Source organism: Amblyomma mixtum, chromosome 2 (genome assembly GCF_055824585.1).
Source record: "Amblyomma mixtum isolate Tamu chromosome 2, ASM5582458v1, whole genome shotgun sequence".
Lineage (NCBI taxonomy): Eukaryota > Metazoa > Arthropoda > Arachnida > Ixodida > Ixodidae > Amblyomma > Amblyomma mixtum.
In genome coordinates, this window is record NC_143013.1 from 200,638,593 (window position 1) to 200,644,179 (window position 5,587).

General features: G+C 42.7%; 1 long non-coding RNA gene across 1 annotated transcript; it reads right to left on the bottom strand.

Moving 5' to 3' along the window:
- Nucleotides 1-346: 346 nt before the first annotated feature.
- Nucleotides 347-3,325, bottom strand: LOC149362213 (uncharacterized). The gene is made up of 2 exons (XR_016288488.1): nucleotides 3,251-3,325; nucleotides 347-517 (listed from the first exon to the last, which is right to left on the bottom strand). It is a non-coding gene; the product is annotated as an uncharacterized LOC149362213 (long non-coding RNA).
- Nucleotides 3,326-5,587: the final 2,262 nt, after the last annotated feature.

Genomic DNA, 5,587 nt, shown 5'->3' on the forward strand with positions numbered 1-5,587 from the left:
ATGATTATAGATTTCCTCTAGAGCTGTCTATAGACCGTCTATAGACACTTGTCTATAGACGGACTATAGACGACCTATAGACTTATGGCCATATACTTCCTGTAGATTACTGTCTATAGACAGTCTACAGACAAAAGTCTACTGGTCCAGTAGACATATGTCTATAGACTGTCTATAGACATTCCATAGGTATGTGGCCTGGCAGTGCTATAGACCTTTGTCTATAGACAGTCTATAGACCTCTGTCTACTCAACTATTGGTAGACCATTATCTCTAGACTGCCTATAGACTGTCCACAATCATTGAAAAAGGTCACCAGACAGAGTTCACACATGACACAATCAATATACTTACAAATTTAGTTTATTTCCAAGCTATCCAGGCTGGGAATATGCAATACATGCACCATAAGAATGCACCACAGTAACATAAAAGTTGAAAGTAACAGTCCGGCTAGTTTCCTCAGAAGCATTCTTGTGGCATGTTGTCTGCAGTAAATCATCCGGGCATGTTCACCTGTACAGCACAAAGGGAAAAAATAATATAAGAGGAACTGAAAAAAAAATTCCCATTCCATGTCGACACATGTGCTTTACAATGCAAGGCATATCCTGGCTATGCCATTCTAGAAAGGCAATCTTGATCTTTTGGTTTGGTTTTATGGGGTTCAAAGACCCAAGGCGACACAGGCTACGAGACGCTGAAGTGAAAGGCTGGGGAATAATTTCGGTCACCTGTGCATAGTACACAGGCCTCTAGCATTTTGCCTCTATTAAAATGCGACCGCCTAGGCCGGAATCGAACCTGCATCTTTCAGGTCGCCAGACGAACATGATAGCCACTGAGCTATCACGCCGGCTCAATCATTTCAGTAAATACACGACAGATTATAAGTGTCGTCATAAAACATTGTAACAAAGACCCGTAATCCCTGGACACACTACTCTGAATCCAGTACTGATATTGATTTCTGTATGGAAATACTGTTACAGCCAATACTGATCTCTTTATGGTAATCCTTTTACACTATTTGTAGCAGAAGACTTCGAACCATTGTGCCACATATCTGCATTGACTCGCAAGGAGCTGTTAAGAATGTCGCCTCCATAAAATACAGATTCAGTGCACCTTACAGAGGGATTCAAAAAGGAGAATATTGCAGCATTTATTCTTATGACCGCTATAGAAGAAGCGCTTCAGAATACCCTGCGTGAATTAAGCCTGGTACACCCGGCCAAATTTTTAACTGGCTCGGGTGTTGCATCGCTAAATGCACCTTGTAAAAAAGGTGCCTTTCGTCTACACTGCTGGCGTATTCATGCTGTAATTTAACGAGTGAAATGTCATTTCGTGGTTCCTTTTTGTTCATATAATGTTTGAGTGCAGTACTTGCGTGTTTAGATCAACGTTATCAGTACCATTCGTCTGCCACTACGAACAGCTGAAACAAGTGGCATACGCAGCAATGGATCTGGTCCATTAGGCCTCATCCTCCGGGCAAAGTACCACTCCTTTCACGGCAGACAAGTCGTTTACCCAGATTAGTGCAAATGCGCTACCAGAACCGTTGCTGCGTATTCCGCTCGTTTCGGCTCTTCGTAGCGGCAGACGATGAATAATTCTGATAACTTTGATCTAAACATGCAACTACTCCACTCAAACATTATATTAACAAAAAAACTATGAAATGCCATCTCACGCGTCAAATTACAACATGAATATGCCAGCAGTGTAGCCAAAAGGCACCTTTTTACAAGGTGCATTTAGCGATGCAACACATAAGCCAGTTAAAGATTTGGCCGAGTGTACGTAAGCCGATACTCAAACGGGCACAAGCTATACAAAACCAGCAGGCAGAAGCAACCAGTTCACCACAGATTTGGGCCTATAACTTGAAGCAGAAAGACGGAACAGCCTACTCGTACATCTGCGCGCGCTCTTAGAAACAAGCGGGTTGCAGCGCTTCCATGCCGCGCTCATTATTCAGAAAACTAATACAGCACACAGAGCCTGCAGCTGCGCCGTTTCAAAAGCAGTCGCGAGGTTGAGACAGCAAATTACTGTCACGACAAAATACCGTCTGAAATTCACTTAGTTTTTTCTTCAAGTGCAGCTCCAACAGCGCAGTAAAGAGGTGTGTTTCTTGCATGGAGGCAGCCTAACCCAACGCTGCTAGAAAAATAAGCGAAAGCATTGAACGTACTCAAAGTAGGAAGTATTTCAATGAAATAATTAACGCCTTCAACAGGCGCAGCTATAATAACACGAGAGCTTAATTTAATTTTAGGCGCAAATAAGCGGCGAGTCACATCGGCGCTTTCGTAACGTAGCTGTCTGAAATCAGAAACACATACTTTCCCTCTCGCGCAAATGGTATTCGAGAAATCTGTGCACGCGTGAGCGGGATTCATGAACGAACCACTCGGAACGAAATGTAAGCCACCTCTTGTCGAGCCGACCTTTACCCAGCTTTCAAAATGAAGTGCCCGCAAGCCAGCAGCGGCGGCCAACGGCTCTGATGACAGACACGGACGAATCCATACGTGTGAAACGAAGGGGAGATGGGATGGAGCTCGTGGGTTCTTCGCGGTGTTAGAGCACGCCGGCCATTCGCGCCGGCAACGAATTTTATTCATCCATCACACTACAAGCATTCCTCCAGCGCCGCTTGAATACAACTTTGACAAACGTCTCGCGCTCCAGTCTATAGCGTTACAAGACCCCTTTGCTGAAACGTCGGCGTCCACGACGCGCACCGAGCGAGCGTCCATACGTAGCAAGCAATGCACACCTCAAAAAGAACAGCACTCCATGGTCCAGACAGGCGATAACACAAAGATAAGAAAATAAATGTAATCCACCACTGAACGAGACTGTATGTAAGTACGTTTTCGGAGGTGCAAAATAAATTCAGCTCACACGGCGCTAACTAAAACACAGTTCCATTTCGGCCCTTATTCACAGGCTAAACGACATTCTGGCCGCGCATCTACCTTGGAACACGAAAAATCTAGTAGACAGCTCGCGAGGAGCGGCTTATCATCAAGGGCATCGCACAGACTGCCTTTCCGCGCGTTAGTAAAGACAGCGGGACAGAGATAAGCGGCATTAGTCGAGAACCCGATGGCTTCCGCCTTAGAAACGAAGATAGGACGTTTGTAACTGCGCACATAATCTGTTCTGCACACACAGCTCTGCTTAGAGTGGTTTAGGAGACCAAATTAATAAAATATAAACGTGTAGACTTACCGTAAGCGGACGATGAAGCTGGATTTTGAAGAAAACGTAATCCGCGAAAAACACGCCAACGCCTTTGATGCAGCCACGCACAGGGTTGTTTGCAGCCCGAATGATTTTCCGCCGTCTCGCGGTAAAATGGGTAAAACGTGAAACAGAAACCCCATTTCACGGTCGTATCTTTATCGCTCGCACTCTTGCCGTGTGCAGCTTGATCTGATATCCAAGACCACAGAAGGAAATTGGTTTATAAGCTTAAATTCTTCGCTTACCCTCTAAAAATCTTATTGTTTTCGTGAAAACAGAACCGAAATCTAACTTCTTGTCGGTATACGCGCCGCATCTCCCACCGAATAGTATGTGGTACAATTCTCAAATAATAATTATAAGGTTGCATAGCATAACGTCTTTTTTGCGTGTGTTCGTGTTTAGAAAACTGATATGCGCCACATCAGCGTGTCATCGGCTCCGAAGCAACAGGTCCAAGGGTAGGAACGAAAAAATACTGGCTTTGTGATTGTTGCGTCGCAGCACTTATTCACTTGAATACAAACTGCAAAGGTAGAAATGGCAGATGTTAATCGCACAGAGGACCAGGCTCTTTGAGATTAATCTAAGATGTTTCTAAGGGATGGGCGCTTCCTTGAATTCTCACACCCGTATTTCCCCCTTTATTTTGAGGACGTTTTAAAGAGAAATGTAGAACCGTTGATGAAATGTTTCTGATTTCAGCGCGTTGGACAGTAACGATCGAAAGATGGAATGGAATTGTGTAGAGCGATTCCTTTAAGGGACAGCGTATTCGTTCGATGTAGTACAGTTTGCGGGCGCCCTTACTTCAAGAACGGCTGGCTTTCCTCGGCTTACTTGTTAGCATTAAATATCTAATTGTATTGACAAAATACGTCATGGTATAACGAAAAGGAGCTTGTCAATGCTCCTGAAAGCAATATACAGGAGGGTGTTGTAATGGCCTTACGCAATACTTTTTAATTTCCGTAATAGCGAAGGAGGTGGGGGACTCCCGACATAGTTGCGGTCACTAGATGCAGGTCCCCTCAACATGCAGTGCAAAAAGAAATTGACATTGTTCTGGACTTAGCCGGAAGTCAGTGTATCGAACATAGTTAGATAAAATTACGATTGTTATAGACTGGTCTATAGGCAGTAGACTATCTATAGTGTACAGTCTATAGACGAAAGGAAATTGAGGTAGTTGTAGACTGTAGTCTATAGAGAGTCTATAAACCGTCTATAGACGAAAGTAAATTGACGCAGCTATAGACCGTAGTCTATGGAGAGTCTATAGACCGTCTATAGACGAAAAGAAATTGAGGCAGCTATAGACCTTGGTCTATAGAGAGTCTATAGACCGTCTATAGACGAAAGGAAATTGAAGCAGTTATAGACTTTAGTCTATAGAGAGTCTATAGACAAAAGAAAATTGAGGCAGCTATAGACCTTAGTCTATAGCGAGTCTATAGACCGTCTATAGACGAAAGGAAACTGAAGCAGTTATAGACTTTAGTCTATAGACAGTCTATAGACAAAATGAAATTGAGGCAGCTATAGACCTTAGTCTATAGCGAGTCTATAGACCGTCTATAGACGAAAAGAAATTGAAGCAATTTTAGACTTTAGTCTATAGACAGTCTATAGACAAATGGAAATTGAGGCGGCTATAGACCTTAGGCTATAGCGAGTCTATAGACCGTCTATAGACGAAAGGAAATAGAGGTAGTTATAGACTTCAGTCTATAGAGAGTCTATAGACCGTCTATAGACAAAAGGAAATTGAACCAGCTATAGACTTTAGTCTATAAAATGTCTATAGACAGTCTATAGACAAAAGGAAATTGAGTCAGCTATAGATCTTAGTCTATAGAGAGTCTATAGACAGTCTATAGACAAAAGGAAATTGAGGCAGCTATAGATCTTAGTCTATAGAAAGTCTATAGACAGTCTATAGACAAAAGGAAATTGTGGCAGCTATAGACCTTAGTCTATAGAGGGTCTATAGACAGTCTATAGACGAAATGAAATTGAAGCGGCTATAGACCTTAGTCTATAGAGAGTCTATATACCGTCTATAGACAAAAGGAAATTGAAGCAGCTATAGACTTTAGTCCATAGATTTTCTATAGACTGTCTATAGACAAAACGAAAAGTCTATAGGATGGCTATAGAGTCTATAAAAAGTCTATAGAAAGTCTATAGACCATTTTTATAAGGGCCAGAAGAGTCAAAATATCACTGTCACTATTATCATGGAGTATCATGGAGTGATGGATTTTATTCTGCTTGGACACCCATGAATGCCACTCAAACCGCATGTTGGGGCCGACTTTT